Source organism: Hyposmocoma kahamanoa, unplaced genomic scaffold (genome assembly GCF_003589595.1).
Source record: "Hyposmocoma kahamanoa isolate Upper Pololo Valley unplaced genomic scaffold, ASM358959v1 93, whole genome shotgun sequence".
Lineage (NCBI taxonomy): Eukaryota > Metazoa > Arthropoda > Insecta > Lepidoptera > Cosmopterigidae > Hyposmocoma > Hyposmocoma kahamanoa.
In genome coordinates, this window is record NW_020654810.1 from 18,645,268 (window position 1) to 18,670,832 (window position 25,565).

At 35.8% G+C, this 25,565-nt stretch overlaps 1 protein-coding gene across 1 annotated transcript in view; it reads right to left on the reverse strand.

Moving 5' to 3' along the window:
* LOC113237441 (digestive cysteine proteinase 1-like) overlaps positions 1-25,565 on the reverse strand; it is a 42,159-nt gene that overhangs the window by 14,269 nt on the left and 2,325 nt on the right. The window lies entirely within an intron of this gene.

The window sequence follows — 25,565 nt, forward strand, 5'->3', positions numbered from 1 at the left end:
CAATATGACATTTGTAGAGTGAGTTTCGAACAACTGCTTTAAATACCAAATTTTGTACTTACTTAAAAATAAACATTACTTTGTTTTTATTCATTTAAAATATAGCATTATTACTTTCTTTATAGCTGTTTTAGCTGTTTCGTTATCTGTAAACTTATTGTTACTACTTAAAGTTGGTCGACTGAAGCCTCTCTACGAATGTCGTATAAACTCATTAGGTGACATACTTATGATATCAGTTTAAAAGTTTTTGAATGAGGTTTCAGGCCTCTTAAACATAGGTTTTTGATATCTCTTATATATTTACAGAATAATCTCCTGGGCACACTTAATGATTACACCACATACATATATGAATTTGCAACTTATATAATTATATGTACTAAATGATCAAACCTAAACTTACGGAAATTGTTTCTTGCTTTAATATATAAATAACAATTGTCAAGCATAGAAATAAAGGTTAATAAGGTTAAAATAAGGTCTTGTTACCTATTCTTGTAAGATGCTATAGGTCAAATTTAAAGAAAAGGGCAGCTTATTTTTAAGAAGCAGAGAACGAAATAGGTAGCCGTTATAACCATTTTTGCGCGTAAACACATTTTAAACAATTTACAATGTTTTTTTTTTCGATCACGGGGACCTTTTAACGGTACATACAAATGTACGCGATTGGTATTCATTGCGACTCATGTTGAAACGCTTTTAATCGTTAATCCATTTTGTTCCTAGCATGAAATATACAAATCGGTATTGTTGACAACTTGGAAAGAACGAAAAATTACGATCAATTGTGGGATACATACAAATGAGACGCGACGAGATGAATCTTAAAACAAAATAAAACACTTGAAGTATTCTTTTAGACTAGGTTTTGCGATCCTGTAGTACTCGTACTGAGGCAGTACCAGAACTGTCAAATATTTATTCTGTGTTCGTCGCATATACGTGAGGCGCCTTAGTTGATGTTGATAAAACAACGCGAATCTAAAATTCTAAGCAGTAAAGCCTAAAATATTAGGTTAGTAACTGGATACGAGTCCGCAGTGCAGTTGAATGGTAAGTGGATTCGGAATTTGATTTTGACCAATTTCGAAATTGAAGTAGATTTATTGATTTGTTTTTATTTTTGTGAAATTACTCCACTAGTTTGTTATAATTATTAAATACAAAGATCGAACTTGAATTGAAGTAGATTTATTTAGTAAGTTTTTTAAAGCCATTTACCAGCAGGGTAACTGTTATAGGTATTGTTATTTACCTCATCCAAAGCATAGACAACCTAGACAATATAGATAACCTGTTACTAAAGAGAGCATTAAATCTTTTACCGTATTATGCGCAAATGACGGCTTTAGAAGCACGGTCTTAATGATAATATGCATTGCATTTAATTATGTTTCTGGATTTGTTGGTTTCAAGTTTTTTTAGCACAACAGCAAATCAAGCTTTAGAAGTACGGTCTTAGTGATAATACTATAATGACTGCCTCAGTGGCCGAACGGTTACCATGCTGGACTGCGACGCAGCGGTCCCGGGTGCGATTCCCGGACCGGGACAAATATTTGTATGGCCTACATACATTTATATCTATCGTGAGTTTGGGTATAATTTGTGGTTGTCTATCTATGTATGTGTTCATGGCACCTGTGATACAGGTTTTTTCTAGTGCTTTGCTATCAGTGAATGCTAAAAAAAAGAAAAAAAATTATGTTTATGGATTTGCTGGGGTTAAGTTTTTTGAGCACAACAGTCAAACTCTTCGCCAAGGATCGTTAGAAGCATAGTACAATAGGACAAGTATGGTAACTCGTACAAACCTAGCAACGCGACTGGTATGTGTGCACGCTCGCCGCGCACCGTGTACGGACGCAGACATTCTCGTAACCTCGCGGTGCACTAGCGTTGCATTGTGCGGGTCGTCTCACGCGCCATTCCAATCAGTAATTATAGAGTAGCAGTAGAACTCCTTGTGAAAGAGTTCGTCGTGCCACCTTACCTATTTCCGCCGCCAAGCAGAAATGTTAGCAGTACCGGTTTTGAAGGGTAAGACTGCTGGTGAAATTACAGGCACATGAGTCTTGTTAACTTATGTCTCAGGGTGATGAGCGCAGTGGCACTACTCGTTAGATCTTTGCGATTTAAGCTCTGAGTGGCACTTCAATTTTTATGAACAGGCGCGTAGCCTACCATCAAGCGCACGATTTGTTAGTCCCGTCACTTGATATTATAAAAAGAAATTACCTACTTCATTTATTATTATACATAGCATGAGAACACTGTAAAGAACGCCTTAATTTTTTTTAATGATGTTTTCAATCTGTAGGCACAACTAAAATAATGATGTAACATTACCGATGTAAGGCATTTACCTAAGCGAAAAACAGACGGAAGTTGCGCTATTGGTCTTATTATACTATACTAGAAGGCTCCAAGGGGTATTAACAGCTTCCTGGGCAATTTTGCTAATTTTCTTGAGATTATATTGCAATTATGAAAACATTTGTTATTCTGCTAAACTTTAGTTGTAGTGGCAGTTCAGTCTCTATAGTGTCAGTGGAATGACACTGATGGCATTCATTCATTCATTCAAAGATGTCTTAATTTTTATCTCATTTAAGCAGTAATGAAGTCTTTAAATCGATTTTGCTTTATTATACATGACTATGTCATCGATGTACCATCGACTCGCCATTGAAGGGCAGAATACCAAAAATTGCAATGGCAGTGGATAAGTAGCTCGATGGCTAGCCACTGAGAAGCCACTATTCTTAACTTTAGCCGAATACCAAACGTACAAAATCTACCATTGACACTATCGACACACAACTAAGATGATTTTAAATTAGCAGACTTGGGGCCCTGGGCATGGTGCCCCATAGCGCGGCCGTCTGTGAAACCTATCTTCAACTATATATTCTATATACTATTTACTTTATTTAATTCTATGTAAATACGTGTTCTTTAGTTTAAATACAAGTGTATCGAGTTCTTAGGTTTTCGCGATTGTTACACATAGGTAATGAAACTATTTTTCCGGATTTAAATCGCGTATATTTGCTTTTTCAAACAAAACCGGCGTTTCGGGCCTCAGTTTCAGTCAACCGTGATTATGGGACCTGTAAAGGACATGTAAGTATGTTATAATTTATTTTGGTACTATTGTTATTGCTGATACAGTTTGAGTTCATTGAAAATCGGTGTCAAAGTCTAATCTCGTTTGTGGCTTTAGTGTAATGAGATCCTTTTGCGTACGCCACAGCTGCACAAATGACAGTACTTCAAATTGTAGGCACTTTCTTTAATGTTTTGCCATTTTTTTTATGTTGTGGCGTTGCTCTTTTTTATTATACTCTATATTTTCAAGGTATTTATTGTAATGGTTACTAACGAAATAACATCGCATCTTTGTCGGAGTTTTTTTTAACAACTAAATTTAAATCCAACCATGAGTTATGTACTCCAAGCTACAATAAAATTTTATTAAACGTTTTAATTGTTTATAGTACAGTTTTAGAACAGCTATTTCTATATCAATAGATTGATATTTGAGGTATGAAGTACGGCGAGCCAATCTAACAGGAACAATTAAGCGAGCGAGTTATTTATGACCATTTTAATTAAACTCAGTGTTAAGACTAGTACCGTCTGCAAAATAGACTTTGAAGGAAAACAATCGAGCTTTATATTCGTAACTTTTTATTTAGGGATATTGGACATTGAGGATGGAGGATATTCCTAATGAAGGCCAGGTCAACAGTAACAGGAGTATTGAGTTGATTGACCTTACCTATTTCTGCCGCCAAGCAGTCATGTGAGCTTTATTGAGTTACTGTTTTGAAGTGCTGGTGAAATTACATGCAGGCACATTCTTGTCAAGTTATGTCTTAGGGTGACGGGCGCAGTGGCAGTGCCCATGCAACACCCTTCAGATCTTTGCGATTTACAGCTCTGAGTGGCACTGCGACTGCTATCTCTGTCTGAGTGGACAGGCGTGTCGCTTACCAACAGGTGCACGACTTGTTCGTCCCGTTACTTGATATCATAAAAAAAAACAAGAATAAAGTAGAGTGTAGGAAAAGATTGATGCGAGTGGAGAAATCCAAAGAGTATGGTGACTGGCAGTCCATCGTATCTGCATACTCTTGCAGGAGTCAGGCGTGGTAGTATTATATAATACGTTGGGCATTTTTTTCAACTTACTTGAATTTTCTTCTTTACTTTTTTTTCGTTTTCATATTAATCTTCGCTCATACATCCTATAGGTATATTCATATTTCACATAAGGAAAGTAAACTTGACGACCTCCGCGGTCGAGTGGCTTGCACACCGGTTTTTATGGTGTCGCCATCGTTCGCCTGAGGTTCCGGGTTCGATCCCCGGCCGGGTCAGTGTAGAAAAACTAATTTTTCTATATTGTCTCGGGTCTGAGTGTTTGTGGGACCATCGTTGTTTCCGATTTCCATAACACAAGTGTTTTGGCTAGTTGCTTTGGGATCTGAGCAACGTATGTGATGTTGTCTACTAAGTATTTATTTATTTATAATATAATATAAATTTGATATAGTGATAAGTACAAATTCATACAAGTTTCTTGACCACGTGGGACAGTCATAAAATGTAACACGATAATGACGAAATATTTTTTTCGACTTGAAAGTATTTTATAAGAGTCGTAATCAAGCGGAAGGCTTATAACTTACAACTTCCTTGTTCTTTTATCGAACTGGTTGAACTATATCTGATTTCTCCTTTGGGCAAGTATTAATTAAGGGGCAAGTTTTTGTCAGATTTCGTCAAACTCATCGACGATAAGAAAATAGACGAAAGGTCTGGGCAAGACCTCTTAGATGACAATATTTGTTCTTTAATGAATACGCTGCTTTACGCCATTCCTTTCTCGACTTCTCTTGAGTTATAGCTCGATTAACTGATGATTAATAGTAACGGGGCCAACTAATTAAACTAGATAGAAAGTATATTAAATGCTAAACGTGTATATACGTCCGGACGTTAATGACGACCAAAGTTGAACAATTTGTATTGTGGCTTGGCTATTTTATTATGTTTTGGCGTGTCGGAGCTCTTCATTTTCACAGAGGATTATAGAGTATTCAACGGTAATTACAGAGAAAATTAACTTGCTTTATACAAGGTATAGATAGTCAGTACCAGTAGAGCTCCTTGTGAAAGAGTTCATAAAGCGGGGCACTGTCACTATATATATATATCTACTTCTACTGCCAAGCAGTAATGTAAGCATTACTGCGTTCCGGTTTTGATAAAATTATAGACGCATGTTAGGTCTTTCGAGACCTATAGTTGGCACGCGTCAGATGCTAAGTACCCACTTCTACTGTATTTATTGTTCCGTGATAAACCCCCACATTATACACACGTACGGACGTACGCATGCACACGCGCCCACACACCAACGTTATTTGCTTACGATTTTATTTTATTTTATTTTTTAATATATAATATACATAGTTACACGCTTGGCCACAATCTCACCTGATGTAAAGTGACTATGTGACCGACGATGGGAAGCGTTTGCCTAAAAAATGCCTATTCACTCTAGCCTTGAATAGCCCCAAATTGTACATTTCGGGAATTACAAGTAGCCGTAGAGCATTCCATTCCTTTGCCGTACGCATCAGAAAGGAAAAAGCAAAGCGCTTGGTACGAATAGGTGCAATATCAACGACATAAGAATGTAGTGCTCCGGACCTTCTAGTCGACCGAGGGAGGAACGGTGAGGGTAGAACTAAATTGAAAAGTTCCTGCGCACACTTCCCAAAATGTATCCGATAGAAAACCGACAAGCAGGCTATTTTTCTGCGATGGTTGAGATTTTGTAGCTTCGACTCCACAAGATAATTATTGTTAACAAATCTCTCTATATAGATATTCAACTCGCTAACACTTTCTTACATTATTCCTATTAACATCAATCCATTCAGGGGCTGTATTCGATCAATACTTCATGTACCACAGTTTACAGTAATGAATGTGTGACCTATCTATTTCCACTTATAATTAACAAGATTTATTTACTTTCCTTTTGAAAAATATAAATAATTTCTAAAGTCCGAACATTGCCATCGACAACGTCAATAAAAGTCGAATAGCTCCGAAGGTTGGACTCTAGTAAATAGTTCTGTAGTAGTCGTTTTATTATCATAATTTTGTTACAATATTACATACAGACAATGAGATTTTGACATGTAGATAAACGCATAAAAGTTCGTTCTACAATTATCGAATGAAATAGACGATGAATGGTGAACTGTGAATTCTTTTTACGGAAGTCTTAGCAGTGTGTTGTAAATATGCAACACACAAAGATACATACTTCTAACTTCTTGCTCTAAATTACTTCATACTTCTTGGTCTAAATTCCTTATAAATATAAAGCCAGTATACTATCGATGATAATGAATGGCGTTTTGCTTAACAGTGCCCTGACAGAACACCAGGGCAGTGCGTGATCGAGGTATTTGTGCTGCGCCAACCCCTTTCACTGTCATGATTTTCAAAATGACCTAGTTTGATTATTTTCTATATAAAGTAGTTTGTTTGTGACTTTTGTTATTTATTTTTAAAACTTTTGTTGGTTTTAGTAAATAAGACGTCACGGAAATCAATAAAGTTTTTGTCTGTCTATTTATCAAACTCACATATTTTTCAAACAATTCAGCTGATAGGATAGCTCGTAATGTCACCCGTGAAATATATCCTGTATATTAGAGGAAATGAGAACCACTCTCCTGAACAAAAAACTAGGAAGGAACGCCAATGAATGGAAATAAAAACATGTACAAGCACCGCCAGAGGCCATTTCTCACGACTACATACGAGTGATACGTGATTGCCTGTTAATTGTGCATCGTTAACAAACGATTAAATGAATTTTTCGTCTAAATAGGAGAGCTATACGCATTGATCGACGGAAATAAAATGGGAGTGTTTAGTTAGAAATTACAGTCATTAGATCGTTGATTTACTTTGATTACTGTCAGTCACAACGTCTACTCACGTAGCATGTTGTGCTTTCTTTTAATTGTACATTTACTTCAAAATGGAACTTGAATACTATTAGTATTATAAGAGGTCAGAGGTCCTAAGTTCGATTCCCGGGCGGGAGAAATATTTGTATGGCCTACAAATATTTCTCTCGTGAGTTTGTGTGTAATTTGTGGTTGCCTATGTGTGTATCCATGGCTTTCGCGACACAGTGTTTCCCTAGTGCGGGGCTATGTTGAGTACCTTGAGTGTATGCGTTATTATTATTATTATTAAATCACTCAGAAATAATTTCAGTACAGAGTACTAAAAAACCGATCTCAAATGTTTGTGGATTTATTTGCCAAGTTTTACTGAAATCGGTTACCGGAAAGTGCGCGAAACCGGTTTCATTCCCTAGCTAGCTACCCTTAGAGGTGGAATATTTTCTTCAAATTTAAATGGGAGGTACCCTCTTTCCAATAAAAAAAAGTATAATCAAAATCGGTTCACGAATCATCAACAACCATCGGTCATCGCGTAAAGCCGGGTAACTGTAACGTGACATATACAGTAACGAGGTTCTAGTGTGTACGCGTGACACAGACTTCACTCAGTAGAGTGAGTACCTGGTTACCGTCGGCTCACTGCGAATCGTTCTTGTTCCACTCGCGAAAAGCTCGCGAACCACGTTCACACTATGATTGTTAGTAATATGCTACGCAAGGGTTACCCGGCTTAAGTATGTACATACAAAATAAATTTTTTTTAATTGAGAACCTTTTTTTGAAGTCGGTTAAAAAAGACTAACAAACTGCACAACAAAAATCAACATCATCCCTATTTATACGTGCAATGCAAAGGGTTGCATGGATTTTCTCTCAGGTGAGGGTTTAGGCCATTGTCGGCCATGCTGGGCCAATGTGGGCTGGGGACTTTATACGTTTTCTGAGGGTTATGAACCTTCTTCGACATGTAAGTTTAATTACGATGTTTTCCTTTACCGAAAAGCTTATGGTTTTAAAATTAAATTTCGCACGTAAATTCCGAAAAACTGAGAAGTGCGAGCCCTCTCTCTACTTGTGAGACGGTAGGTTAAACAATTAGCTACTCACAGTCATGGCTTCTTTAAATGCACTGTTACTTTATTGTTACTACAACACTATTAAAGAATATTTAATTGATATATGTATACGCACATCAAAAGTGTTAAGGCATTAAGGAAATTTTTTAAAGTATTTAATAAAAATATGCATATAAATTTATTAAATTACTTATTTACTTACTTATTTTTTAAGCTATGAAATTGACCTAATAAACCATTGGCGTTAAATAATCTCAGTACAGGGTACTTCAAAACCCGACCTCAAAAGTCACTAATCCCCTAGTTTGCCATCGTTAGAGGTGGAATATTTTCTCAAATTACATGGGACCACTACTCTACCCTCTTTCCAACAAAAAAAGAATCATCAAAATCGGTTCACAAATACCGGAGTTAACGCGTAACACACATATAAAAAAGAAACACACCGAAATGAGAACCTCCTCCTTTTTTTTGAAGTCGGTTAAAAATAATTAAAAAGACCAGATTTTCGTGTGAACAAACAATCTTTGACGTGTATACATCAGCAAGCACTTTAAGCCTGCAACTTTCTTGTTATTGTCATATGTTTTTCGTGAATCCAGCAAAGGAAATATTGTTCACACAACAAAGCTCGGCCATGCGCATCATTTTGTAGTTCTTTAAAGCACTGACCCGTTTTGTCAATTTCTGAACCGCAGAGTTAAGAATTTCCCTAGTAAGTTTAAATACTACGACTGAATTTGGACTGTAATATGAGATATAACCATACTATATCTACTTTGATTGATGGTGCAATACTTATGGTAACTACATTGACAAAAAAATGATTTGGAATCTATGCACTCATCGATATAGAAACGATGTTGCAATTACAAAGCTAAGCTTGACTATAAAAACATTTTCATAGTGACAAAACTTGAGTGACTGATCACTCAAGTTTTTTGTTGATGTAAACAATTTTTGATATTTCAGTTTATACGCGAATTTCGGTTTAACCGAGTTCAAAAACTAAAAAAGGTACTCAATTCGTATGTGTTTTTTTTTGTGGGTATGTTAGGGGATTGCTTCGACATTTGTGAACCATTTTCAATGATTCTTTTACGTTGGAAAGGGGGTACCTCAAATTTGAAGAATATATTCACCTTATGAGTGAAGATTAGGGAATGAATTCGGTTTATGGAATTTCACCCACTTTTCGTGAACCGATTTCAATAAACCTTTTTTCAATATAATATCTTGTAATCATTGACTTGCAAATAAATGGACGACGGGTCTAATACAAAAACCACGAAAAAAATGTCCCAAGTCAACCTATTCGAAATTTAAATTGTAATGTCATCGCAGTATCGCGCTGTCAGTCGAACAAATGAAGACTAAAGCGGAGTGTCGCGCTCTGTATACGATTTTAGCGCCTTACAAGTGCGGACACTTTTTAGCGCTGACCCGACGTCCATATAATTGTAAGTCAATGCTTGTAATTCAACAAACTTTTAAAGTCAATTTATTTTTTATAAAAAAGTTTTTATTAATAATAATACTATGTCACAAATATGTGGCTGTTTGATTAATGTACGTGTGTATCATTTTCAAATGTGGAACCTTTTATAGAAGATCATTATTTTTAAGACCGCCAACATAAAGGCAGGACGACATAAGTGACGATAATGGCTATAGCCGACTGTTTTTAGTATTTCCGAGGTTATCAAAATGGCATCGAGTTTTCATAACAGGTTGGTTTAACCTGAATATATTATTATAAGGGCTTGGCCGGGCATTGTTTAACGGTGTCCGAGAATTTCTATTAGCATTAGAAAGGTGTCCCCAAGGCTGATAGCGGGTTGAGCATTTGCTACCAAGTTGTATGGTTCAAGTTTTAGAATGGTAGTTAATAACGACACAATTTTATTGTATAGGGTGCAGAGGGCGACGAGCTTGCAAATTAAGATCTAAAGTCAACTCTATATCGCTTGTGATAAGAATAATGTAAACTGCCAAGCTTGGTGCGCTCTTGACTCTCTTTTGGTAGCAGTAGAGGCTCCTTGTTCGTCCAAGCTTCCCTGGTGGCAGTACTTCTACTGCCACCTTACCTGTTTCAGCCGCCAAGCACTAATGTGAACTACGTTACGATTTTGCTGCTGATGAAATTGCAGGCACATGGGATTTGTCAATTATGTCTCAGGGTGACAGACGCAGTGGCAGTGTCCCTCAGAGCTTTACGATTTAAAGCTCTGTGTGGCACTGCAACTGCTAGGGACAGGCGTGTCCATAGCAGTCGATGTCGAAGATTTTTGTGTTGTTATTATTAAGATAAATATAAAAACAGAAGTGTTTCGGGTAGGAAATTATTTATTGAATACATTCATTCACTCTCATCGCTACGCAAGAAAAGAAAACCTATAAAGAATGAGAGGCCGTACTTTGACAATACAGTAATAAGTTTGATAAATTGCATCGGTTTTCATACAATACCAACACGATTTTATTACTTTCGCCTCTCATCTACAACTGTTGGTAGTTTGTGTATTAAGGCTAAGTCCAAATGACCAAAATTTAACGAGCTTTTTCAAATCGCGCGTCTAGATATTCATACATTTTACATACACTCGATCACATGTATGTGCGGTACCGCCGCGTTCTGAGGAAATATTTCAAAACGCGCGTCACCGCTGCAAACGTACGTATCGCCGCGCGTCTAGAATAAAATATTATAGGTACTGACGGTGTACCTGTCCAGAGTACTTGCGCGCACCGCGCGTTGTGTCTCGGCATCTGAACGATCCGACGCGTCGACGCGTGACAGGTGCACGGCCATCTGAACCTAGCCTATATCTAATAAATAGTTTTAGAAGAAGATGTTTCATAATCTCCACAAACTAGACAACTATTTTATTTTAAATCATTTACACACTGTCAGAACTGAATGTATATTCATTAGACCACAGTGCATATACTCCATTTGAATTGACCGGGCACTGACTCGCGAATGCAAATTTTATCTAGATTGGGAGAGAAACTGTCCTAGCTGCAAGCCCTAGGGCTGCCAATATAAATGACAGAGTACTTGCTTGGCAGGGAAAGCTAAAACAGAGCTATACGGCGTTGTGGCTGGTAACCGTTTTCTTATAGTGAAGTTGTAAGAAAGTAAATCGAATTAACCTTGAATTGAAATAATAATATTACATATGACATATTTATCTGCGGCACCTGTGGTAGAGTTAAATAATAATATAGATCGACATTAGCAATTAACACTATGCTAACTCGAATTATGTATATTTTCGATCGAGATTAAGAAGTAATAATCATATAATTTATATCTATAATATAATCTATGATAAATAATAGTTTGTAGTAAAAAAGTTCACTAGTATATTATAAATATGTAAAAATTTATATTCAATTATTTTTTATCAAAATTACTTCACTAGCGCAGCGTGTCATAATTATTAATACGAAGATCGAACGCTTAACGCGAAAAAAATCCTTCGATCCGGCTGGATATGAACCGACTTCTTCTAGCAAACCGTGGCCGACGCTACGCAACTAAGCCACGGAACGAACGGACCTCACGAATTTTTCTATATGCTTGTTATCTGATCTTTGTACTTGGTGTTCAACGACTTTTTAGTCGTAGCACCATCTATGAGAAATCTATAAAAGCATTTCATCACCCAGTTAGGTATCATTAATATATGTTTGAAAATTAAAAAGTTAATCTCAAGTTTCCTTTTGTCTCTGATGAAAGTAGCAATTTGTGTTAGTTGCTAGTGTTGTAAATATTAGGCGTTGCTTCAAATGTTAGGAAAAACGACGAAGAAAGTTTTTATACTTGTATACTTACGAGTTTTAACAAGTACTCTTGTTAAATTTATTGAAAACTCAAGCGTTAAATAAAATAATGCAAAATAACCGACTTGAGTTTCTAAAGCACAAACAAAGTTATATATAAATTTTAATAATAAGTAAATAAGTCAAATTTATTATTAGCACTTCATTAATATCAATCGTGAAAGTTAAATTAAATTTCTTAATTATGACCAAGTTGTAAATTTATATTTTTTAGGTTATAAACGTACTTGTTTTCGTTAAGCCTAGGCCAATCAAATATAAAATAAACTATATAGCACTAGATAAACGCTTTTTCTTTATTTATTAGAGGATTTATTCTCAAGAGATTACGCTACCTCCTGAACGTAGCAACGTATTATCTACATCTTATGTATTTTCGTATCATGCGGTGCAGCGCTCTGACAACTTTAGATCCAGGTTTGGCAAGTATGCTGTCACACATACCCACACTTAGTATTGGTAAGTTGAATTTAATGCTCAACTGAGTCTATCAGTCCCGCTCCGGATACACTCCTTGAGAACGTGGTATAAATGTCTTGTTACAAATGGAGAAGTTGGGAAAAGTTATCTTAACCATCAGGTAGGAGAAACTGTTTAATGGGATATGGTATGTGACATATTTTAGTAGCCGTAGAGCTGCGTCTTGTGAAAGAGTTCGTCCCGTCACTTATTAATATAAAAAAATATCGCCGAGCGAAGACGGAAAGCTTTTATTTATTTATTTAAGAACAACCAATGGTAGATACATAAAGAAGACTTAAAAACTACATTTAATTTTTCATGTACGCAAAATGCAGAGCAAACACAAAAAAATTTAAGAAATAGCAGGAGGTAGAACAAAAAAAATTAATTAAATTAAATAAAGAAAAATAAACATTATGAATTACGTCCTAATGGATTTCTTCGTATTTTAGATTGATGACTTTTATGTCATGGTGTCATGGCATAAAATGACTGAACAATGACTTTTTATCAACGTCATGGTTAATTTAAAAAAAATATATTATCATATACCCTGTGTTAGTTAGTGTATACGCGCCGTAAACGCGCGTCATATGCTCGTGTACGCGCCGCAGATGCGCTGTAGCCGCGCGTATGTATCGCGCATTTTAGTTTTGTTTGTTAATTTCAGTTAGTTTTTGAAATGAACCAACTACATGAAATTGTAAGTGTAAGCTCCTGTGGAGTGTATGTATATAAACATCTAGTTTGCAACGCGTTGTTTGCGCGCGTTTGAATCGATTCACTACAGCGCATCTGCGGCGCGTACACTCATTTCATTTAACTCATTTATTTATTGTTTCATGTGTATACGCTTAGATGACGCGCGTTTACGGCGCCGTAAACGCGAGTTCGAGAAACGCGCGTCGTGGGCGCGTATATAATACCCCGTGTGCATGGGCTCTTAGTATGATATAGCCACATGTGATTATATGTCTATCAAAAGTGCTTTAATCACAAGAGAGTTATAATTATAATACCAACAAAATATATAGTTGAGTTGTTATAAAATAAACAAATTAACTAATACGTATGTGTGAAATTATATTTAAGAAATCTCGCGTTTAAACATAAAAAAATTGTCCGACTAATTTTCGTTCGTAGTATCTTGAAGTCCCCTCTCCTGTAAAGTAGTTATTTTGCACATGTGGCCTTATTACACCAAGAGTTCGAATTTTTATTGAAAATACTAATGAAAAGCTTAGACTTTTCCACATGATAAATTCCTAGCCCAGGGCATCATAGCAGTTAGATAAACTACGTGAAGATATATACAGGAGTCCTGAACGAGCTAAGCTAGTAAAATTCTAATTAAATTATGTAAATTCTAAGCAAAATCTTTTTGAAAGCTTTTTATATTTTCGCTGAATATTATTAAAATGTTAATGGTGTAGCTGCATAATAATATGGAGATTCATTTTTAACAGTAGACAATGCACTATTATGCTTTGGAACAATTTCAGGTAAAATTTGTAAATATAGCAAAACGTTACTTTGAGATTATGAACGTTATATTAGAAAAAGTTACTCGTATACCACTTAGACTTTCTATGATATATATAATACTAGTAATATAATATAACACCAGATAATACATTAAAAACGATTGATATATTGTCATCAGTTTTTATATACCCATTTACTTATATTCAGCAGTAAAATTATACAGCATGAAAATAATGAGTATAATTATATCAAATTTAATTACAATAACTTAAAAATCGTAGGTATTAATTGCCCTTCCTTTTTTATAGTCATTAAAACGGTCGCCTGTAAAAGTTGTGAATTTGGGTTTATAATTCTTTACGTAAGGAGGGAAATGTTCTATCACTCGCCAGCCACCTATAACCAATGATACTACGAGTATTAATAATTAGAAGAGTTTGTAATAAATGGTTCAGCTAGTACACAATTTTTTGCTCAAACATTTCTAGCATTTTTGCTAATCTGAAATAAAGTTAACAAAATTCCTGTTTTACACATTAAATTTGATAAAATTAAGAACAGTGCTTAAAATAATTAAAGTACTGCTGAATGGGCGGTCTCGTTTTTCTCGCGCTGTTAAATTTGCTACTGTAATTTTCATTAACCTGAGTGAAAGTCCCAACTTCATGTTAACATTGTAATAAACCTTCCCAATGTTTGGTACAAAATGTTTTTTTTTTAAAAATAGAGTTACTTTTGAAGTAACTCTTTAACAATCTATAGATTATATCGAGTTCTTAGGTTTTCGCGATTGTTACACTTAGGAAATGAAACTATTTTTCCCTTTACAGGTGACTGTCAACCGTGACCATGGGACCTGTATAGGGCCCGAAATGTTGGTTTGTTTGAAAAAACAAATATACGCGATTTAAATCCGGAAAAATTTATTGATTAGTTACATATTTACGTTATATGCGCGATTGTTTTTTTTTTTAAATTTAATTGTAGGCTGTTTGTGTCTCTTCCTTTGCTTAGAGGTATTATTATAAAAATAGATAAGAAGTGTGTCAAAAAAGTTGTCAGTTTGTGTTATATTGTTTTGCCGTACAAATGGAAGAAGATCATTTATAAACTCATTTCATTTGTTGTCTATAATTCCACGTATATATGGGTCAATTAACTTTTTATCAAAGCCATGGTTAATGTAAAAAAAATATATATATTATCATATACCCTGTGTTAGTGTATACGCGCCGTAAACGCGCGTCATATGCTCGTGTACGCGTCGCAGACGCGCTGTAGCCGCGCGTATGTATCGTGCATTTTAATAAGAGATAGTTTTAATTTTAGTTTTGTTTGTTAATTTCAGTTAGTTTTTGAAATGAACGAACTACATGAAATTGTAAGTGTAAGCTCCTGTGGAGTGTATGTATTTAAGCTTCTTGCTTGCAACGCGTTGTTTGCGCGCGTTTGAACCGATTTACTATAGCGCGTCTGCGGCGCTATAGTAAATCGAAGCTACTCATTTCATTTAACTCATTTATTTATTGTTTCATGTGTATACGCGGAGACGACGCGCGTTTACGGCGCCGTAAACGCGAGTTCGAGAAACGCGCGTCGTGGGCGCGTATATAATAACCCGTATGCATGGGCTCTTAGTATGACAGAGCCACATGTGAATATATGTCTATCAAAAGCGTTTTTATCACAACAGAGTCATAATTATAATACCAACTATACGAAACAAATTAAGTAATACGTATGTGTGAAATTATATTTAAGAAATGTCCCGTTTAAACATAAAAAAATTATCCGACTAATTTTCATTCGTAGTATCTTGAAGCCCCTCTCCTGTAAAGTAGTTATTTTGCACATGTGGCCTTATTACACCAAGAGTGCGAATTTTTATTGAAAGTACTAATGAAAAGCTTAAACTTTTCCACATGCTAAATTCCAGTAGCGGGCGTCATCATAATTTAGCATTATGTATACAAATTTATTTTTAAAATACTAAGAACCACACAGGACTATATTACTAACATCATAAACAACAACTTTTGTTCCCCGACTTTTTGCAAGATTTTAATTTTGTTGTACTATGAGACACTTTTTAGAACTGTATTTGGTAGAATAAGTTCAAACGTGCAAGCATCCTCCACGACGACTCCCACCCCCGTCCTGCACAGATATTACCGTTTAGAGCGATCTATTTAAATTTATTTATTTGTGTATGAAAGTAAAGTCTTATGATTTACTAAAAGTTAACTGAAATAAATTATTAAAACTTATACAAGGTCGTAAAAAAAGAAACGTTTTGGTATTTCTTATTTTTTTCACTGCTAACTCTTTCAAGTACAATCAAATAATTTGATACAATCAACACCAATTATACAGAATTTATGTCCTTTTTTCATAAATATGCAACGGAAATTAGATAAATTTTACATTTTTTTTTTGGACTTTTATACATATAGACTGCAGATTAATGTGAGTTTTTTTTTATTGATTATAAAAAAGTTTGTCACTTTTTAAATTTTATTTGAACATTTAAAAGGGTGTCGGAAAAAATTGAATCACGGCTAATATAGTCATTAAGAACAAAAAACGTAAGCTAGAACAACGAAATTTAAATAACGAATTCGTCGGCTTCCAACGCGTTGTAAATCATGCCGCTACGTGATTTCGACAAACTCAAAAAATGTAACAGAAAAACAATCCTTTTGGGACGAACAACAAAAATTGTGGCACGAGACACATTGACCGGTCCATTGTGTCGTTTTATTACAAGCCCAGCGCCCGATTTCGTTCTACCAAAACAAATCACAAATCTACAAAGTTATTAAAAATGTACTTTATTCGAAGTGTAATAATGTTCAGTATTGTGTCGCACCTTTGTAAGACTTGAAACCTCTACCGGTCTTTTTCGTTTATGAGCGTTTTGCCTGATTGCAGAGCAAATTCGACCTCACTTTCTGAACTCTAGAAGTGAGTTTACAATGTCGACGGTGTGGATAGTTTTTATCTGAACTGTAGTATTGAAGAGATAGAGGCAAAGCGCACCCGGGCGTTGTCACGCGCCTCCTTGTCGCCTTGCTCAGCAAAAACTGACGATGCAAAAAGGTGAGTGGTTTGAACTTGATGTACGTTTAATTGTTATTGAACAAGTCCGCTTGGAACGAGAGATTGAAAGAAGAAATGGTCCCTCGTCATAAATACAATCTTTTAATTAATTTGGGTAAGTTGCATTTTAACAACGTACAGAAGTTTACTAATACGTTTGATGCACTTGTGACCCAACCGTCCTATTCCCGGTAGGATCAATTTGGGAAATGAAATTTTAGCAACGGCATTTTAATATTTAGCGGACTCCGTCGTCGAGTGGATTGCATAAAGCATAGAACGGTTTTCATAGTATCGCCATCTCTGAGGTCCCGGTTCGATCCCCGGCCGGGTCAGTGTAGAAAACTTTTCTATATTGTCTCGGGTCGGGGTATTTGTGGTACCATTGTTGTTTCCGATTTCCATAACACAAGTGCTTTAGCTACTTACTTTGGAACAGAGGAACGTATGTGATGTTGTCTTATATTTATTTAGTAGCAGTAGGTAGCGATCCTTGTGAAAGAGTTCGTCCAGGGTGAATATTACTGTATTCCGGTTTTGAAGGGTAAATAAAGGTGCTGGTGAAATTACAGGCACAAGGTACTTGTCCACTTATGTTTCTGTGTGACGGGCGCAGTGGCAGTGACCCTCAGATCTTTGCGATGTAAAGCCCTGAAAGGCATTGCAATTTCCACGCTTACCATCAGACGCACGACTTGTTCGTGCCGTCACTTGGTATCCTAAAGAAAATTATTCTAAATTGGTTCTAGTCTGAGTGTTCTGGAGTGAATTTCGTTGCTCTGGTACTCTAAGAGGCTATGCACACGGTGTATTATATACGCGTCGACGTATGTGTCGCGCATTTTGATATAAAAGATAATTTTAATTTTAGTTTTGTGTGTTAATTTCAGTTAGCTTTTTTAAATGAAGCAACTACATGAAATTCTAAGTGTAAACTTCAGTGGACTATATAGGCTTCTTGCTTCTTGCGACGCGATGTTTGTGCGCGTTTGAATCGATTCACTACAACGCGTCTGCGCCGCGTATAAACGCAGGTGACGGTAAAGTCGTCGGCGCGCGTAATATACCCATGTGCATAGGCTCTAATGATTGTATTTCCTAGTTTGAGACCGAGTAATTAGTGTGATTGTCTAGTGCATTATATAATAGCACCTCATAAGTATTATTTGCGTACAAAGTTTAATCCAAGTGCCAATTCTATCATCAAATCGATATTTACGATGGTTCGGTGTCGAATGGTCATGATTACAAATGACTCTTCAAGGTCCAGTCGCGATCGTGACATCATCAACGATTATTTCGGATTTTAGACTCCCGCCTCTCCCATAACCTGGACAATAAATTTTGTTTTAATAGTTGTTATTGTTATTTGGATCTGGCTTATCGACACAAACATTATATATTTTTTATAATATGAAGTGACGGGACGAACAAGTCGTGTGTCTGGTGGTCAGCGATATGCCTATCCATAGCAGTTGCAGTACCACTGCTTTAAGTTACAAAGATTTGAGAGACACTGCCACTGCGCCCGGCACCCTGAGACATAAGTTGACAAGTCCCATGTGCCTGTAACTTTACCAACACCCTTACCATTCAAAACTGAAATGGCGATAGAAATAGATAAGGCGGCAGTATTACTCTGGACGATCTCTTTCTCAAGGAGCTCGACTTCTATCTTAATTCTAGAAAGTTAAAAAAATACTGAAATGTTACTAAACAGTTGATTTATATAGATACAAAATAGTGACATACATACAAAATTTAAATTTTAGCTCTAGAGCTAGTATAAATGGATGAAATTAATCTCGCCACAGGGCATCTAAAATGCTAGCGGCAGTCAACCTTTCTATGCCCTAATACATCGGTAAAAAGTCGGCCTATTAATTATCGTTTATTAATATACTCAAAAACTTTTCATGTTGATATCGATGATACAAAACCAAAAACACGTCTAACTTGACACTTAAGGTTTAAATTCAACTCTATGCCGTTGAATTGCTCTTGGCTGTATATCCTGTAAGGAAACAATAAGTGATACTCGCGATAACTCCTACCTATTTTAAATCTTTTTTTTGTAATATCAAGTGTCGGGACGGACAAGTCGTGCGCCTGATGGTAAGCTACACGCCTGTCCATAAAGTTGCAGTGCCACTCAGAGCTTCAAATCTAGGGAGGGGCACTGCCACTACGGTCGTCACCCTGAGACATAAGTTGATAAGTCCCATGTGACTGTAATTTCACCATACCATTCAAAACCGGAACGTAATGCTCTCATTACTTTTTGGCGGTATAAATAGGTAAGGCGGCAGTGATTCCTGGTAAGAACTCTTTCACAACTAAAACCAATGCATTGCTACTAAAATTGTGTGGTAATAAAAGAAAAGGGAAGAATAAAGTCTGAAATGTTTTAATTATGCTCCTCCGCCGTGTGTCGTCCCTCCAGCCAGAATATAAAACAAAATCAATCGCGCTCGTCTTCTATTCTATAATTTCGAATCATCCCTCTCTCTTGCACACTCCATCCCTCTCACTCCCGCGCCAAGATACGTTCACCCAAGAAGCTTAAATTAAGCTTCTTGCGTTCACCCATCGCCTAAATCTTAATAAAGCATGCGTTCAGGTCTAGCAATCCCATATGAATGTATGATATGATAAGTATCAGAAGCGTTGAAATGATCAGTGAATTTTTGTTTAGTTTAGACTATTCAAACAAACAAGTTAAAAACTGGTAACTAAATTAAGAACTCTAAGCACTCAGCCCATTCCATTATCAAACCAAAGATCGGCCATAAAAATACTATTGTAAACACATCCCATCGCTACCGTAAAACTTATCATTATCTGATCGTAATAAACAAATACACGTGACAAGTTTACTAAGTCAATTCACAAAACAGAGCTTAGGGGTTTTTAAGGTAAGTTATAATGTAAATGCCTTATTTTTGAACTGTAAATTAAAACTTTGTTGATGCAACGGTATTTTTACTACCTCTATTATCGGTTCTTGTGATTAATGTAATTAACGGCTACAGCTTGGTGTTATTTACTTTTGTATTTTGTGAAATGTGTGGGTGAAAATAGTTTTGTTAGAGTGTTGGATAATATTTCAATATATTCTGGCGTAGAGCAGACAACCAAGAGAGAGTAGACAGCTTATTTATTCTGAACATAAAGATAAAGTGATATTTGTCTGGCCCCAGTGATACTGCGACTATTTTATTAAACTAAAATTTAAAAAGCTCCCTATACAAAATAGTGTACTTAAACAAGTATAAAAATTATTTAAAAAAACAAAAACCCAACTGCAAAAATATTTAGCTGGAAAGATAAAAAAAATATTCTCCCCTCACTACTTTGATTATTTTTATAGCCTATGGCACTTCCAAAATCAAGACGTATCTAACAACACCTCATATGCCAAAATCTGTCAAGGCTAATGGACATTTTAGCCGTGGGGCGACGGCTTAAGAATACATTGTCGCCTCCCCATACATGCCCGTGGGGGTCGTAAGAGGCGACCGAGGGCGTCACAAGTGTCCATCTGCTTAGCATTGTGGTAGGCTCTGTGCCGACTGGATAGCGACCACAGTACACACGGCGGAAAACCCTCCACAGTGAAACGCTTTTGCGAATCGCGTTCAGGGATCAGTTGGTGTACATCCAGTGCATTTGGCCAGACCGGCAAAATGATAGTGACGGAGTGAAGATATTTGTGTTTTCCATCCGTTACTCTCATCTCTGGACTGTATTCGCACTTTCCATCAGGCGCGGTGCAGTCATTTTGTCGAGTCGCAATAAAAAAAAAAAAAAAAAAAAAACATACATTCTTTCATATACTTCAAAAACACCTATCGGCCAATTTCTGCAGTAATATTAGGGTTAAAGTATGAAATTTCCGTTTTATTGCAATAGGTTCTTTGAATTTTCATAGAATCTTCATGGTTTGAGGTTTTCGAATGAAACTTTTTTCAAATGGTTTCTGTGATTTTTTTTTTTAATTTGAAACATTTGAATATCGACTTTCAATTGTTTTTGTTATTCAATTTAGACAAGAAAGATGGATACTGCGAAAATTCGAGTGATTTTTGAATACGAGTTCCGACGCGGAACTAACGCGGCAGAAACAGCCCGCAATATCAATGCTGCGTTTGGAGAGGGGTCTACTAATGAACGCACCGTGCGATTTTGGTTTAAACGCTTTCGTGATGGAAATTTCGACTTAAAGAACGAGCCACGAGGAAGACCGCCCACACAGGTGAATAACGATGAATTAAGAGAGATAGTGGAAGCCGATCCTAGTCTAAACTACCCAGGAATTAGCGGCATGGTTTAACGTTACCTTACCCACAATATTGACTCACTTGCGTCAAATCAATAAAATAAAAAAATACGAAAAATGGGTGCCTCATGATTTGACTGATCTGCAGAAAGAAACGCGTGTTGAAACTTGTGTTGCCTTGTTGAACCGGTACAGAAATGAAGGAATATTGGATCGAATTGTAACATGTGATGAAAAGTGGATTCTTTATGATAACCGGAAAAGAAAAATGCAATGGCTGACCCCAGGTCAAATGCCACAACAGTGTCCTAAAGCAAAACTTACCAATAAAAAGGTAATGGTAACTGTTTGGTGGTCTCAGCATGGTGTTATTCACTATAGTTTTCTCCGATCTGGTCAAGCAATAACGGCAGATGTCTATTGTGCCGAACTCCGAACCATGTTGACAAAACTAGCAGTAAAACAGCCCCGACTCATGAATCGATCTTCACCATTATTGCTCCACGACAACGCGAGACCTCACACAGCACGAGAAACCATTTTGACCCTTCAGGAACTGCAGTTAGAAACCATTCGTCATCCTCCGTATTCACCAGACCTTGCTCCAACGGACTACCATTTTTTTCGTGATTTGGACAATTATCTACGTGACAAGAAGTTTTCTTCCCAGGAGGCAGTACAAAATGCTTTCACACAGTTTGTGCAGTCTAGATCGTCGGAGTTCTATCGCAAAGGCATTAACAACCTTCCCATTAGATGGCAGCAATGTATAGATAATAATGGCAACTATTTTGATTAAATAAATTTGTTAAAAATTTAAAAAATAAACAATTTAGATTTTCAGTACAAATCGGCAATTTCATACTTTAACCCCTATTATAATCATTACTGCGGTTTTGAGGAATAAGGGTGAAATTACAGGCACATGGACTTGTCAAATGATGTCTCAGGGTGATGAACGTATTGGCAGTGTCCCTCAGATCATTATGATTTAAAACTGGAGTGGCACCAGACGCGCGTCTTGTTGGTCCCGTCGATCGATATTATAAAAAAAAGCATAAGTGAGAACAAGCAATCCTCTATGCAAAGCCGAACTGAAATATGAATTAATATTGTTAGATTAGATGTACACTACACATATAACCTTTAATAATAAAGTGAATACATTCAAAAATTTATGTTTTGAAACTGACAATATACTTCTAGACTTAAAAAAACAACTTCAAAGGCCAAAAAATATAGTACAAAATAATTCTCTTTGATGTGAAAAACGATGTAATTAGTTTCGTACAGACATATTTCTTTTTTAGAATAATTAAGCTTTATTGCACACAAAAGAAACAGAAACATTATGAAAGGTGAAATCGGCGGCCTTGTCGTTAGACAGCTATCTACCAGGCAACCTTACAAATTATTATAGTTTTCATTTTTAATTCATTTCATCAGTAAATATTATTTTATTAAGATAATATACAGGTAAGGTAAAAAAGACAATAAAAGCTTAAATGCTAAAAAGTAAAACAATTTTTAAATGAAAAATCAAGTCCTTTCATATTATTTTGTATCATATTTTGGTCTTTGGGGTTCCTTTTTAAATCTAGGAGGATATTGTCAGTTTCGAAACATACATTTTTGAATGTTTAAATTTAGAATTAAAGGTTCTATATGTAGTGTAGCTACATCAAATTCATTCATTTTTATTGTTACTCAAAAGTTTTATTTTTCTTATTTGGTTACTTCATTGGTGGGTGCGAGATGCATCGATACACCGCACACAGTGAAAGACGATAAATTCACACTGTATAATCAAGTCCACACTTTAATAACTTTTTTATGAAAAAAGCCAACCTCAAAAGTTCGTGGAATTACATCTTTTTGCCAATTTTTTTACTGAAATCGGTTACCGGACAGTGCGCGAAATGAGATTCAGACCATAGTTTGCCACTCTTGTAGGTGGAATATTTTCTTCAAATTTAAATGGGACCAATGCTGAGGCATCTTCTTTCCAAAAACAAAGAATTGAAATCGGTTCACAAATGTAATCGCGTAATATACATACAAAAAAAATAGAATCGAATTGCGAACCTCCTCCTTTATTTTGAATTTGTTAAAAAAATATGCTATTCAAAAGCGGTCACAAGACGCGCTTATTTAACACATACGTTCTATGTAAGCAAAAGAAACCGAAACAAAAGCCTTAACTTAAGCTTTCTGTCTCTTTAATAACCATTGAAATTGACCTCTTTGTAAAACATAAATAAAAATTAATCCAATTCCGAAAATAAATTAAATTAAAAAGCACTAATATTAATCGACATAAATCGTAAATTATTGCTCAGGCGTCGACGACAACAGATACAAATATCGTGAAACGATATAAGATCCTATTAAGGATGTTTCTTTTTATTTTTCGAAACAAGTAAACTGGTTTTTTGAAGCTAATTAAGAAAGTAATTTGCAAGCATATTTATGAGCTATAAAATAATAAAAAAATGTTTTATGGCTCAGTCGGTTCAGTCACAGGATATTGGACATGTTACGAGCGATATTTAAATTGCTGACGTTTATCGTGTAATTAAAATTTCTTCACGTTTAAATTACGAGATCTGCAATAGTATATCAATGCAATGTTTCACTACATTGCCGTATGAGATCCTTTTATGAGAAAGAGTCACTCTATCTAGAAGAGACAATTTTACATCTCTGTATCCTCTGTGTAACGTAATACAATACAAATATTTTTTATTGTACACATGACAATAAAATACAGAAGCAAACAATGGATGGAAGTCAAGGCTGCTTAATTTTGCTTAAAAATACATTATTTTACTACAACTCGAAAAAGGTGTTTAGTTTACCCAATTACTAATAATAACTTTATCCAATATTTATTTTGACTTTTTGTTTAAGTGTTTGCCGCAGCAATGCAAAATAAGCATACAAATATCAATAATAAAGATTTGTTATAAAAATTATTAAAAATTTGTACAGGAAATATCAGGAAAAGAATAAAAGTAGAAATGCAATGACCATTTGGTTACTATTCGAAATTCGGCTTATTCGGTCTATTTTTTGCTATTCGGTCGGATATCGAATATGAATCACTGTTCGGCCGAATACCGAATACATAAAAACAGGAGGAAGAAATAAGAAATAGCACAGTAAATTATCATGTAACTAATATTAACGTACATTGTAAGTTTGAGAAAGTACTAGTTGTTGCTTATTTATCCAAAAGAAGGAATGTTATTTTTCTAATTAACAAAAAAGTAACAAATCCAATGAAAACAAAATCAAACAAAGTGCTTATTATATGCAAACCAAAATAAAATCAAGTTTACGAAAGTTAATCAAACTGAAGTGAAATGATTAGTTACTTACTTCATTATGATGTTAAAAATTTAAACTGTATATTTTTTTTTAATTAAATTACTTTTTTGTTTCATTGTATAAAGTATCATACGAGTAGCTGAAGTTAACAAGTGGTATTTTTGGACCAATTTTCGTACACGTCAGTTGACCACTCTCTTTACCAAATATTCGGTTTTCTTAATGTCTATTTTTTATTACTATTGCAACAGGAATAAAAAGTCATACTGTGATAAGAAACCTGTAACAAGTAGAATTAATTTCTGAATAGCGGTAAAAGTCTTAAAATGTATTCTATACTCCTTGTTTAATTTAACCGTAACAAAATGAGACTTTAGGTCGGAATTTCGCGTTAATTTGTGCATTTATAAAGTGCTGTACAGCCTGCTGTGGAATGACTCTATAATGGCTCTCGTTTTCCGAGATTAAGATTCAAATTACATTCGTTCGCAAATGACCAAATTGTGTATAGCGACGTGCTGTGAACGTGAATGCAAACGCGAAGATAGCAGGAATGAAATGCAGTTTAGCATGGAAATGACGGATTAATATTAATAACATTATTTATTATTACATAAATTTTTTGTCAAAACCTCTTGTAAAATCCAGTTTTTGTATTTTAGTACTTATTGACGAAATGTCAAAGTGTGTGCGCATGCGGGAGCGTGAGCGCGTGCGTGTGGATGTGCGTGTACGTGTGCGTGTGCGTATACGTGTTGGTGTGCGTGTGCGAGTGCGTGTGTGTGTGCGTATGTGTGTGCGTGTGCGAGTGCTGGTGCGTGTGCGTGTGCGTGTGCGTGTGCGTGTGCGTGCGCGTGCGCGTGCGCGTGCGCGTGCACGTGCGCGTGCGCGGGTGCGGGTGCGGGTGCGGGTGCGGGTGCGGGTGCGTGTTCGTGTTCGTGTTCGTGTTCGTGTTCGTGTTCGTGTTCGTGT